This window comes from Suricata suricatta, chromosome 2, assembly GCF_006229205.1.
Source record: "Suricata suricatta isolate VVHF042 chromosome 2, meerkat_22Aug2017_6uvM2_HiC, whole genome shotgun sequence".
Lineage (NCBI taxonomy): Eukaryota > Metazoa > Chordata > Mammalia > Carnivora > Herpestidae > Suricata > Suricata suricatta.
In genome coordinates, this window is record NC_043701.1 from 54853467 (window position 1) to 54868600 (window position 15134).

General features: G+C 38.2%; 1 protein-coding gene across 4 annotated transcripts in view; it reads right to left on the bottom strand.

Moving 5' to 3' along the window:
• Positions 1–15134, bottom strand: part of HECW1 (HECT, C2 and WW domain containing E3 ubiquitin protein ligase 1) — a 432582-nt gene that overhangs the window by 386381 nt on the left and 31067 nt on the right. The gene's annotated exons all lie outside the window — the stretch shown is intronic.

The window sequence follows — 15134 nt, forward strand, 5'->3', positions numbered from 1 at the left end:
AGGGATTCAAATCTGAATCTCCTACTCCCGAGTTCTACGTGGAGAAGCCAACTTGCTGCTCGAGGTCTACAAAGTGGTCACAACTGCTCAGTCTTCGTCTCTTCACAAAATCTGTTCTTAATTTTTTTAAGTTTATTTATTTTTAGTAATCTCTATACACAACATGAGGCTCAAACTCACAGCCCTGAGATCAAGAGGTGCATGCTTTTCTGACTGAGTCAGGCAGACATCCCAAGAAGTGTTAAATTTTTTAAAAAGTATAACATGATCCCTTTTTTATTAAAAAGTGCATGTCATACACAGTTTGTGTACACCCACATATACACATAAAAAAGCTACTTGTGACATCTACTGAAATATTAATAGTAGTTATTTCTAGATCTTGAGATAATGGGTGAGTTATTATTTGATTCTTTTTGATTGTCTATATTTGTTACTAGATTCTTATTACTTACATTTTCTAAAAGCTATACTATAAACATGTAAGATAAAAAGTTAAGGTGCTCAAAAAATCATGGATAAAAAAATTTGAAAAAAAATGGGAAAGCCAGTATTTTTTCCAAATACTTTATTTTTTATAATAATCACCCATATTTGGTCAACATGTATTGTCTTTTAACTTAAAAAAAATTTGGAAGCACTGTGGCTAAAGAAAGATACTAATTAGTATCAAATAAGTAAATGTAATGGGTTAACAATGCTAATTGGTACCCTGTAGTAAACATTTCTTGAGGGAATACTATGAACAAAGCACTGTGCACAAAGAGCTTCCTGACTTAGTGCCTACAAGAAGTTTCAAAGGGGAGAGTCCATTACTTCCACTCTGTAGATAAGAAAACTAAAGCCCTGATACATGAAAGTTACTAGCCTCAGACTTTACCCCTCATTAGCGAGGGAGCAAAGACTCAGACTAGACCAAGGCCAAAATCTCAGCTCTATCTCACTGCAGATGTGAATCGGTTTGATTTTGAAAACAGCATATCAATTCTATCACTCTGTGGCAGAGTGATCCACTGTGTAAGATCACTCAGTAATTTACCTCCCTAAGAGTAGAGAGCAATGGTTTCATATCAATTATTATTATTGATACCATCATTATAATGTATTTAGAATAACATATTTAATAATATTTAAATTTTATTATAAATTATAATTTAATAGTCTACACAGAGAAAATTTCTCAAATATGAAAACACTTTTTTCCCCTTACTCTGGCCTTAAATAATACAGCCAGAGGAATGACTCTACTGATAAAATATTTTCTGAGTGTTTGATAAAAGCCACTTCAAGTATGAAATTGTTGGAGTTTACAGATCTTTAATTCAGAACACTGAACCTGAAGCAGTACCTCCCACACCTTTTAATGCATCCCATAAATATTTGATTCATTGTACTTCTAGGCTTAATGGTACATTTTGTGCACCTGACTCTCCCATTTGAATGGAAACTCCTCTGAAGTAAAGATGCATATTTTATTAGTATTGGTTTCCACAATGCCTAGAAAAATGCCCAGCTTTGTGAATGGGTATATGTCAGTCAGGACAGGCTAAATTACACTGTGGTAGCAAATAACCACGGTTGATCTCATTGACTTAATCCAGTGGAAGTTTCTTTTCTGAATCACACCACATGCGAAATTTTGGTCAGTAAGAGAGGTCTGTTTATCAGGAACAGACACTGATGTTCTTCAGCTTAACACATGCTGTCTGGATCACCTCTGTGTGGAAAGATAGTGTGATAAATAGCCTCATAAATGTCAACCTAGAGGTAACACATATCACTTCCACTCATATTCCATTGGCCACTCTAAGGCACATGACCACATCTAACTTCAAGGTGTGGGAAAGTGTAATCCTACCACACACCTAGAAGATGAAGGGGCAGAAATACTGGACGACAATCTTAGGGGCTGCTATCAAAAGTTTAAAGAATGAATCATAAAGTTATTAGTATTCATTAATGTATTTACTCACTGGTGATGGTTTCCTATGTCAGTTTCTCTTTTTTGATAATAATCAAAAGACACATAGAAATAGGTGGTTTTGTATAGGTCCTTGGCATTACAGCTGTGTTACTGCTGAAATAGCTATTACTCTTATTTCATCATGTGTGGAAAATTCATATTTATTACACATTTTATTCATCAGTTTCACCTTTTCATAGCTACAAAGATAAAAGAAATAACTACTGATTAACAATGGCCAATAAGAAAGGTAAGAGAAGAAAGAATGGCTTGAAGATACCCCATAATTAATTCACCTTATTTTCAGTGAACATCTACTTAGGGCCTGCTCCCGCCCAGTCACCTAAGAGGCTCTGGGAACATGAAGATGATTGAGACCCAGATTCTGGCCTCATGCCAAAAGAAAGCGCACCAACATGTTAGAGTATTATCATGAATAATTTTTCTTTATATGGTAGTTTTTCATGTATTACGCTTTCATTATCATGTGTTTCTTTTATAATTTTGTTAAAAGGTAATTAAAAAAAATTAGCTATCCTTTTCATCAGAGTTCAGAATTGGTGTAATTTACATTCTCTAATTGCATGTTCTTAGATACTTAACTACAGCTGCTAATTTTCTTTCTGTCTGGCTGTCATAGGATTCGTTCTCGATTTACTGTTTTAAACACTTAAACAAGAAAGGGACAAGTGAAGTGTAGTTCCTTGCCAGTTCAAGTGACTTCATCTATGAATCAGACACTGAGCCTATGTCTTTCCTGTTCGTTCATAAATGCACTAACCGTTACACCTGTGAGATTGTGCTGGGCACATGAGGTTGGCAGGACCTATGTGAGCACAGCAGGCCAGTGACGGCAAGGGTTTCCACCAAATCCATTCCATAAAAGAGGTGTCTTTGTATCCCATGATAAATGCCTGCCAGCTTTATTATACTGGAGACATTATAATCATAGAAGAGAAAGACCAAAACAATAACCTAGTACTTGATAAATATAGGAACACATAAGAGGGTAAGTCTGTCAAATAGTATGTTTAAATTGCTCTTCATATGTTTACTATACAAAGTATTTAAAATATATATACTTAAAAGTCTTTTACCAAAGTAAAATACAATTTCCATAAACACTGCATAATAATTTTTTAATGTTTATTTATTTATTTACAGAGAAAGCAAGGAGGAGAGACAGAGAGAGAGCTCTCCATGCTGTCACCACAGAGCCCTTACGCAGGGATTGAATTCACGAACTGTGAGATCATGACCTGAGCTGAAACCAAGAGTTGGGCGGTTGGTGCTCCCTGCATAGTAAGTTTTACAAGCTCAAATTTCTTATCATATAGATTGCCTTTTCTCTGTTCACTAATTTCACTCGACACTCCTCTTTGTGTGCTCCTCTTGAAAATTTCTTTGACAAGCTCTAAACCATTTTTGTCCCCAAGTCCTCCTTTGTTCTTCCCATTTCCAGTTGCCATGGATCCTAACCCTCTTGGTGTGGTCTCTGTTTATTGTTCATTTAAGACAATTTTACCTCCTTGAAGACGTCTGAAAGAGTTCTTAAATTTGATAGCAGTGTATGCTTCTCCATAGCGACATTTACACTCATAAGCAGTTTCATCATTTCTAGGAACTTTCCTATATGTGATCTCATTTGCTAGAGCAAAGCAAGGGTTTGTTATTTTGAAGGTGAGCTGCAAGTTAACCAGTCACCCAGAGGCTACTCTTCAAGTGATGCATGGATTTCCTGCATGGTTTTGAAAGCCAACTGCAGACTCACTAAGTACTGCAAAGCACAGCCTGAGGGTACAGTCTGGACCCTTTGCAGGTCATGCAAAATACAAGCTTGAGGCTGAGGAAGAGCGTTCAGGTGGAGTCAACACTGTTAATAATGTTCTAGTCTGAGGTTACATATCTTCTTTGTATGCATCACATGTTATATAATTTTTAAAAGAAAACAAAAAAAGAACACCTAACATTTCCAAAGAGAATTGCTCTTGTTTCACTACATCAGAAACATTACTCTGCACACATGCATCTAGAACTTAACAGTAACTGAAGCTGTAAGGGCTGAGACCCCCCCCCCCCAACAGGACTCTGGTCTGGCCTTTGATTGAGCCTCATGTAAGAAACACCAGACATTGGCTTAAACACTCCTACTTCCTGCAAACACACGGAGTTCTTAAAATTTCCTCAATGATGGCAAACCCAAGAATTGATTTACAAAGTACTATTAGAATTGAGATGGAATTCAAGGAACACATCAGGATTAAAGGATATTTCTCCAAAGAGAAACTGCTTTTCTAACAATTATCAAAAGACAATTGAAATATTGAAAGGAAACATCTTAATCTTAACAACAAAGAATAAAATGCACAGGTATGCCCCTGGAAGTAGCCTATATTCATGAAATTGTAAATGAGGACCATTATTTTTTATCTCAGTTCTGTGTGCTTTACACAGATTCTTTCTACTTTCCACTCCAATTCCACCCTGTGGTTGTTAATGTCCCATCTGGACCTGAGGAAAACAAGGTCAGGACAATAGACCAAGCCATCAAATGCCACGCTGCCCTTAGGAGAGCCAGGCCAGAAACCTTTGTTTTTCTTCAAAGTCTTTCCACTCTCCACTCCTTTGGTCAGCTACTTGACCCAGGCAGAAAAAAACTGAGATGTTGAGTCATCTATGTTCCCAGATGGGAAAACTCAATATTAAAAAGAACTTCTTTCCTCTCAAACTAATGTACAAATTTATTATAACTTCAGTCAAAATCCAATTGGGATTTTCTTTTTGACAGAAGAGACTTTTTGTGGTGATATTACCCCAAAGTTCATGGGTAGGCAGAAATAGGGAATGAGTGCATGTGCTTGCCTCTGCTCTCTCCCTTCAAGCTAATGAGATAGCAGAAAACTTCAGAAGCAATGAAGTTACAAGAACAAAACAATACAGGAGATAATGACAATGAATGAGAGATAACCCACCCACCTGTTTTTGAACAATAGATGGTGAAGGGAGATGTGATTAGAAAAAAAGAAAGCAGATACCAAAGAACTAGCCCAAAGAAAAAGCAGTCAGCAGGAAACAAGCCAATTCACATTGCAGAATCCCAGAAAGTTCCAGAACCAGAGGAGGAAGAAGTGGGAGCTAGAATTGGAGAAAATAGGGAAAGTTGGCTTGTAAATCTTTTTGCCCTATCCCACAGCAATACATAAAAAGTTTATCTGCAGAAGGAATTTTTAAAAAGAAGCTCCAGATGACAAGGCACCAAGCATGGAAGAGGGGAGAGGCACATCACTGACCTGAGCCATGCTGACCCCGCCAGATCCAGCTGCCAGCACTCTGGCAGTCAAGCTCAAACCCACAGGCAGGGGTCTAGTGTTTTCTGGGAGAAAATGACCAGCTCAAGGGAAAACACTTCTAGATATGAGGGTTGGAGGGCTCTTCCAATGAAGTAAGGTCCAGCAACTGATAGACTAAATCTCATTTTTAAAAATGACCAGACAGCCAAAGATGACCAAATTTTGAAGAAATGCTTCTAGTATAAAATATAGAGATTAAAACCAATGGACATGTTAAAAGGATTTGGGGGGAAAAAAAGATATCAAGGAGTGGGAAAAAAACTAACAGTAAGGGGGAAAAAGTAATATTATATAAGAGAGTCCACCCATGAAACAAGAACAGGAGTCTATAAAAAAGAACAATGAAGAGTAGTATAAAGCTCTCAAAATTAAAAGTGAAATATTTACTTCACCAGCATATAATGTTTTAAAACCAGTTGGAACCTTAGTTTGATGGATTTTAATGAATAGTATACTTCCTTGAACATTTTTCCAGAAATGATGCATTGATAGACTATCTCCACAGTACTGCCATGTCACAAAGTATATTCTATTGGGTGGCTCTATGGATACAAATTTGTCTACTTGAGGTACTTGAGCCTCACAATCCTGATGAATCTTGTTCCTGTTTCAGGCAATTAGTGAAGCAAATGAGCTACTTGATAACACTATTGGTCTCTTCCATCTTTTTTTAAAAATTTAAATGTTTATGGATTTTCCTTCTTACCCATGAAATTAAAACATATTAGGATACATGTGTGTGTATATCTTTTTCAATATCCTAGATAGGCGTGGGGGTACTTTTACACCAGAAGCCTCAACTCTTTCTTTAGCACAGGTAAATTTTCTTCTATATGTCTTTATTTTTAAAAACTCCTTTTCTTCTATTTATCTTTAAATGTTGCTACTTCTCCACCTGCTCCAAGTTAGAGTGGCTGAGGAGAATAAATGTATGTTAGATACTGTAAACCTATCCTTAGTCACTTATTTTTTTATAATTCCTACTTATTTACATCTTCACTCTGTGTTCTGTAAAAATTCTTCAAATTAGATTCTAAATCCACAACTCCTAGCACTATTTAATTAGGATTTGTTGCCAGTATTGGTGGAACTCTGTCAGCAAGCAAATTTTCAATTTCCTTTTTCAAAGCAGCCTACTTTTTTGGCACAATATCCCCCTCAACTGTCCTTCAGATAATTAATTGGAGTGTATTTAAAGGATGCTGCTATTTTTTTTTAATTTTTAATGTTTATTTGAGAGAAAAAGAAGGAGAGAGAGAGAGAGAGAGAGAGAGAGAGAGGAAGAGAGAGAGAGAATGAGCAGGGGAGGGTCAGAGAGAGAGAGGGAGAGACAGAATCTGAAGTAGGCTCCAGGCTGTGAGCTGTCAGCACAGAGCCCAACATGGGGCTCAAACTCACAAACGTTGAGATCATGACCTGAGCTGAAGTAAAACACTTAACTGACCCAGCCACCCAGGCGCCCCACTGCTTCTATCTAGTAAAGATTCATCCTATTTTATGTGTTTTCCCTGAACATGCCACATCTTCCCCCCCATCAATTTGACCTGCTGCTTCCCTTTCAAGTGTCTTCAGCTAAGATTCTTCATTGTTTGCCCATATTTACCAAATGAAAGTATAAATCAATCATTTTTTACAAGAACAGGTTTTACTAGGCTCTTTCTGTGTGCTAAGCATAGTGCCAAACAATATAAATGTTATGTCATGTAAACCCCAAAATAATTCTATGAGATAAGTCACTACCCTGAGTGTCACTTGGAGCTGAAAGGCCATAGGTAGCCTTGATGAGTTATGAATTCTGCCCAAATTACTGAGGTCTTTTGGCCTCTCAACTCCACTTGGTCGTCCAGCCTCTGCTTGGAACCACAGGGACATCTGTGCAGTCAGAGCTATGGGTGCCTGGAGGATGTCCAGAATGTGCACCTGAACCGATTTTTCTTTCTCTTTTCTGTATTTGTTGTGTGAGAACAGTTAGGGGGGACTTCCTTCCTTCTGCCCAGGTGAAAGCCAGCTGTGGGCCCAGGCCCGCTGCACCTAGTATGCGGGCCACCAAGTGGAGCCTGGGGGCAAGGCTGCGGTTGCCCATGGTGGGTGGCAGGGTCAGACGCCTAAGTCCTTCATCACCTACCCGACCCCTCCCAAGCTCAGTAATGGAGGGCCGGGATTTTGAGGGGTCTACTAGGACACCCCTCTTCTCTGGACACCCCGCTTTGCCTGTACCAGGTTGAGGATCACAAACCAGTGGTTGACTTCTTGGTCATGCTGATCTCTAAAATGTTGGTTCAGTGAGAGTGTACTTCCATGTTTAAAAATATGAAATCAATTGCTAATATTAAGCAGTGTTATAGACAGTGTTAGATAAAAGCTTAGGTGCCAGAGTCACATAACCTTGGTTCAAACCCTTGCTTTACAAATTACTGTGAACTTGAGCAAACTATTTTACTTCTCTAAATATTTACTTTTCTGTAAATTAGCAATAATAACAGGCTATTGGACAGAATAAAGCATTTAGCACAGTGCTTAGTTTGCAGTAAACACACTAGATGTTTGTTATCATTATTTTTTATTCTAAAACCTCTATAGTCAGCAATGCTGCCAGAATATCTAAGACAACCACAGTAATTTAGAATCGTTTGAGTTCTAGCTTTGCAGGAAGAAATAACAGAAAATTAAATGAAAAACCATCATTATTGACAAGTGATATGACATATAAAGTTTAATAACTCCATTATGTAAGTGCATTTGCATGTAAAAATGGCTAAAAAATCTGAAGAATATACCTACAGATTTGTTTACTTTTTAAATGTACTTATTTTTAAATAATGTAGACTAACCAAAAAGTTGCAAAAATAAGACTTCCAGTTTACCTTCCACAAAGCATCCCCTGATGTTAATACCTTACCTCACCATGATGCACTTGTCAAAACTAAGTACTTGTGCAATACGAAATTTTATTTGCAAGTTTTACTGTCCTTTTACTGTTCCAAGATCCAGTCTCAGATCCCCCTGTCACATCTCCTGAGTGTCCTCCAATTTGTGACAATTCCTCAATCATTCTTTGTCTTTCATGATCACGGCACTTTTAAAGCATTCTGGTCAGCTATCTTGTAGATTATCCCTCAGTGTGGGTTTGTCTAACAAAATTTTCTCATTAGACTGAAGCTGCGTGTTTTACGCAAGTGTACACAAAAGTGAAGTGTCCCTCTTAGTGCAGCCTACAAGGAAGTGCATATCAATATATGTCATTACTGGCGATACTTGTGATCACGTGGTGAAAGTGGTGCCTGCTGTAAATGTATTCCCTTTGTAATCAATAAATACTTGATATTATGCAAATATATGTTTCTCCTCAAACTTTACATTCTACATTTAGTATCCATCCACAGATCTTACATGAAGCAATTACTATGGGGGGAGGGGTATTCTATTGGTGATTTTCATTTCCTTAATTTTTTCTAAGGAAGAGCTTCCCCTTTTCTAAGGAAGAGCTGTCCCTTCGAATCTCAGAGTTGGAGACTTCAGGGTCTTCCAAAACCTCACATGCAGCATTGGCATCACCTGAGAGCTTGTTAGAGATGCAGAATCTGAGGCCCCACCCAGGACTTGTTGGATCAAGTCTGTATCTTAACAAGATTCCTGAGTGATTCATGTGCTTCAAAAGCTCATAGGTCCACATTTATCAAGGAGTTTGACAACTGACGTCACACTTGGAGTGAGTGGCAGGGCCAGTCAAAGATCCGTCTCTGGATTCCCATTCATGCTCCTCTTCTTACTTGGTTAATCCATTCCCAAAAGAAACCCAAGGCACACAGGCTTCAAGTCAGAGCTGAATTTAATTTAAATATTTAACACTATTTATATGTGATACATATAAATTTATTCTTTTTTAAATTCAAGTATAATTAAAGTACAGTGTTATATTAGTTTCAGGTGTACAATATAGTGATCAAAGGATTCTATACCTTACTCAGTGCTCATCAAATAACTGTACTCTTACTCTCCTTCACCTGTTTCACCCATCCCCTCCCCTACCTCCCCTCTGGCAACCACCAAGTTGTTCTCTGTCGTGAAGAATCTGTTCTGTGTCTTTTTTGTTTTGTTCCTTTGTTTTGCTTCTTAAATTCCACATATGAGTGAAATCACATGGTATTTGTCTTTCTTTGACTCATTTCACTTAACATTATTATATAGAGAATATGTATACTGTTTTCCACAGTGGCTGCACAATTTGCATTTCCCCCAATGATGTGCAATAATTCCTTTTTTCCACATCTTCACCAACACTGGTTAGGTCTGGTGTTTTTTTATTTTTGCCATTCTGACAGGTGTATCAAATGATATCTCATTGTGGTTTTAATTTAACTTTCCTTGATGATGAGTGAGGTTGAGGATCTTTTCATGTGTGTTGGCCATTTATAAGTCTGCTTTGGAAAAATGTCTATTCAGATCCTTTGCTGATTTTTATTTGGATTATTTGTTTATATTATTTATTGGTTAACCTCTCTAAGCTTTAGTCCCACATGTGTAAATGAAGGAAATGTTAACAAACTTTAAGGATAACAGTGAAGACAAGAGATAGCACGTGAAAAGCCCCTGGTGGAGCGATGGACACAGAAATGTGCAAGTACATGTAAGCCCAGCTGTTGGGAGTGAGAACACCTCCAACTAAGCCTTCAGGGTCAGCCTCAGTGGTAGAGAATTTTTGGCAGAGGCCCAGCCATTCTGGCCCCACAGAAAACAACCTTGACCATCATTTCAGCACCAGAGGCACTTGCTGCTAAACATCCAAACACCCAACTCCATCTCACAGTCCATTTTCAGGAGAACTGAAAACTTCCACTTGATAAAAAGATGTTCTCAAGAATTGGGAACAATTGTTATGAATATGATAATATGATTGTTAAGCTTGTGGGGAAAAACCTTTGTATATTGTCCATATCACTCAATAAGAATTGATCCTGTATGCATGAAGAACCTATGTTGCACCCGGCACAGTGTTAGTTACAGAGATGGAGACTCCAGCAAAACAATATTTGCTGTTGAGTAGACAAGAATGAAAACTAAACAAGATTGGGCAATTAACCAATATGTGGTTTTGGCAAGAGTACAGTGGGCAGTGGGTGGTGCCTTCCCAGCCCAAATTCCCCTTATAGTCACATCCTGATAGAGCTCCATCAAGGGTCACCATTGGGGAACCTTCGGCCAGCAGAGGGAAGGTCACATCTGGCTTTCTAACAAAACAAAACAAAGTAAAACAAAACGACCTAATGTTAAACTTAAAAGACTCCTTGTTTCCTGAACAATTCTCTGCTTACCCTTGTCACAAAAAAGTTCACAGCAGATGTCAGCAAGTTCAGAACACCCAAGTCATGAAGAATATGGAAACTGAGTTTTGTAGCTCTGCTTTTTAAAATGCTTCTATAATGTTTCTCGGCACCTTTATTTTAGCTGTTCTGCAACAACAAAGGAAAAACTACACTGTGCTTCTATTGCAAAGGAATGTGCCCTGAAAGCAAAATGAAATCATGTTTCTTCAAGCAAAGGGCAAAATGTGCTCTATCGTTATCTCTACAGGCAGAAACAGTGTAAAACTCAGTTATTTACTCTGATGAAAGATCTCTTAGCCTGTAGTGTTATTCACACACACACACACACACACACACCACATTCTTGCATGATTAAATCCCTACTGGCATTAGGAAAATTAGAATAGGCACATGAAAATGCTTGCCTGGGCACTACCTATTATTCTTTAGCTCTGGCTTTGAAAGCTTGGTAAAGATTTTCTTGGAAGATAGACAACTTTAATGGTCTCTCACAGAAAATTTTAAAAGTACAAAATGTCCATTACCCACTGCTGGCCAGAGGCAAGTTTCTCATGGGATATGCAATTGTACTAGCACATAAAGCAGCCTTAAAATAGTCTTTAAAAGAAATAAGGCCCCCCCAAGGTGCCAAATAATCCAATTCTTATGTCCCCATTTATGATCTCTATGATCTACTCATGTTCTTTGTCTTCATTTCCCACGTCCACATTTTCTGAATTATGTAGTGTATTATACTGGGCAGTGGAAGTGGTGGGAAGTTCTGCCTGTGTGTGGACATGGGGCCTGATCAGCTCCTGTGAATGATGGCTGCTGAGTCACTCCACTTACCTTGTCTGTCTATATAGCGGAGCGGGCATACCCGGAGAGGTCTGGTCCATTACACACCCTTCATGTCTCTGCTTCAAACGCTTCTCTCTTTAAAAACATGACAATCCCATGGACTAAATCTTGTTCTAGAAGCCCTAGGTGAATATGCTCACAGGGGGCCAGAGCAATCGCAGTGATGTTTGGGAAACTTACAAAGGCTCTAGCCTTTCCTTGTTAGGTCCTTATATAAATGCTCCACTCCTCATTTTTTTCACCCATTAAGGCCTATTAATTACTTATTATTAATTTAAAGTCTTACACATTGTCTGATAGCCAAAAATATTCTAGTGATGGCATAAATACATACAGTCCTGTGATTCTCAACCAAGGAGTGATTTTGCTTTCCGGGGGATATCTGGAAACGCCTGGAGAGATTTTTATTTGTTACAACTGGGCATAGGTGGGGATGCTACCAGTGGCAGAGGCCAGGGAAGCTGGTAAACATCCTACAAAGCACAGTGCAGATCCCCACAAGAAAGGATTATGTGGCCCAGAATATCAATAGTACAGAGGTAGAGAAACCCTAAATCCAACACCATAGAAAACTGAATGGAAAAGAAAGTAAGGACAAAGCAAAAATTGGACACAGGGAGGTAGCAAATAGTTTGCTAGAGACAAACCACAGATATCTGCTCTCTGAGCTGCCTATCACCCCAACCAAAGAGGGAAATACCATATGGTAGAGGAAACAGTGCCCATAATATAAAAACTAACCACCAACCACCTAGGAGAAGTTTCTTCTGGCCAACACATCTGATAAGAATCTTCCTAAAGGCAGCATAAAGGAGACACAGGGTGATGGAGTGGACCACATCTTCCATCATAAAGGCCCCAAATACTAAATTCAACCAATTTTCAGGGCAGCTAATTCTCATAGCAACCCTCACTGCAAGGATGGGACAGAAACCAACACAAGAACAAACCTACCAAGGATCAAAACTGGTAGACCCAGTCCATTTCTGCTCTGTTTTGCCCTGGTGGTAACATCTATAATATGCAGAGTATTGGACAGACCATAGATCTTTCAGAAAATGTTTCATGTACTCTGTTTCTTCCAATAACACTTCAATGACACCTGGGCAACAGAGAGTTTGAAGATATCTCCTGTGGCACTGAATCAGAATAGATAGATTTTTCAATAAGGGGATACTCTTTCAGTGTACCACAGAGGTAAGCTGAAAGAGTACTCCATGGCCAAAGCAAGCTAGACTTCCCAAGCAAGAATACATGGATGCACTGCATCTGAACTGCTCATTCATATATAAGAAAAAAAGAGGGCAAAACAACTCTGATTTTACCAGTGACATATCACTCAACTGCATTAAGGGTGCACCAGAGACTAGACTGAGTTCACACAGCTTAACTCATAATCCAACAAGACTCAAAGGCCAAGGAAAAACTACTTAAAAAGTGTGAAATAAATCCTATTGAGGGAACTAGTAATTTATTTTGGAAAAATGTAAAATAGCTACTTGATACGATGTACTAAAAGTATAGCTTATCTACTTAAAGATTCAAATGTTAAAAATATAGCCAAGAAACAATTAAAAGGACATATGTTATTTGGTTTGAATTTATATCATCCATCCATTCTTAGCAAGGAGAAGGCATTTTAAAGTTACTCTTCTTGCAAAGCAAGAAAATAGTAAGTAAAATATTGATAACTTTATTAGATCAAGTTTATTGCCATGGGTTTTTGAACATAAGAAATGCCATAAAACCTAGGGCCCAGGTTTCAGTGTCTAATTCCATTCACCGATAAAGAAGCCAGAGCTACTTGGAGAAATGGTGGATGCTGGCACCGAAACAGGAAATATATAAGATGGGCCTGTGTGCCTTTTTTGTGCCAAGAACCAAGGAAGTGCTCAAGCAAAACCAGACCCAAAAAACCCACATGATGATGGGGTATGTCAAAAGAACACAGGAGTCAACTGAAAAAGGTCCCAATGCCCAAAGCTGGAACAATTTAAGCAACAAAATAAATAATGTATCATTGGATTATAGTTTGAAGCATAAAATAAATACTCATGAATCTGTAGTGACATAAATAAATGATTGGATGAACAGATAAGTGGAGGAGAAGAGACAAATCTCCTGTGGAGAAGAATTCCAAATAATTTCTGTAGGTACTCTGCCATCAAGGAGGTGGGGCACAGTTCTCATTCCCTGAGTGGGAGCTGCACACTGTGACTTCCTTCCAAAAAGCACTACGTGGAAAGGGGGAAGGAAGAGGACTTCACCGTGGAGAAACCTGACAAACACACCTCCCCCAGGTGTTCGACGTCAGCGTCAACAGTGATGAGTCACACTGACATGTACCCTTGATACTATGTGATGAAAATGGGGCTCTACCTCTGTGGTCTTCCTCCTCAAACCACACAACCTCAGGCTAATCGTGGGAAGAAATCCCAGTAAAAGGACGTACCACAAATACCTGGCCAGTACTCCTCAAAACTGTCAATGTCATCAAAAACAAGGAGAGTCTTAGAAATTGTCACAGCCAAGAGGAGCCATGATGACTAAACATAATTTGCTATTCTGGATGGAATCCTGGAATAGAAAAGAAATATTAGGTGAAAATTAAAGAAATCTGGAAGTAGTAATGTATATAAATACTGGCTTATTAATTGTAACAAATGTACCATATTAATATTAGATATTAATAGTGGGGGAAACTGGGTGTGACGTACATGGAAATTCTCTGTAGTACCTTCTCAATTTTCCTGTAAACCTAAAACTGCTATCAAATTAAATCTAACTTTTAAAATGCCATTGTCCTTCAAAAAGTCAAACATGGAATTACCAAAGAACCCAGCAATTCCACTCCTAGATTTATACCCAAAAGAAGTGAAAAGAAGCAATATATGTGCATAGCAGCATTATTCACAACTGCCAAAAGGTGGTAGAAACAGCCCAGATATCCATCCCTGGTGATGAGCTCAGCAGGTTTGAACATATACATACAGTGGAGCATTACTCAGCCATAAAAAGAAAGGAAGTACTGCCATGTGCCACAGTGCAGATGAACTGCAAAAGCAATATACTAAGTGAAAGAAGTCAGACACAAAAGGCCATATATTTAAAACAGATTCACATATATTCATTTAGAAGGAAGGTTGTCTTATTAATAAGCCAGTGAAAATTGGCAAGAACCTAACTGCCCAGAAGCAGGACTTTAGTTAAACTGGAGTATATCTATATCTAAAGACCAACAAAACAGTGTCAGAATAATCTTTCATTAGTTGAAGATGTTATCACAATAAATAGTGGGGGAAAATGACTTACAAAAGGCTAAAATGTGTATGTGTTATGCATGTATATTAATATGGTGATAGAAAAAAAACACCTAGATTTTCTATAATGAATCTGAATCTCTATATACAGGGAGAAATATTATTTAAAGATAACAAAAGGTTTAAACATTATTATCCTGATAGATTTTCTTCACTTAGTGATAAAAAATGTACCTATGATCTTCCTGCTTCTACAACTGAGGTCTGGTCAGGGAGCTGGCTCGAAATTAAGAGCTAAAGGGAGAACCATTTGGGGATCACAGATAGCAAGCCAAGGGCTTGATGAATGAAAGAGCAGAGGACTTCCTTTAAAAAAATAAGATGGATGCCTGGGTAG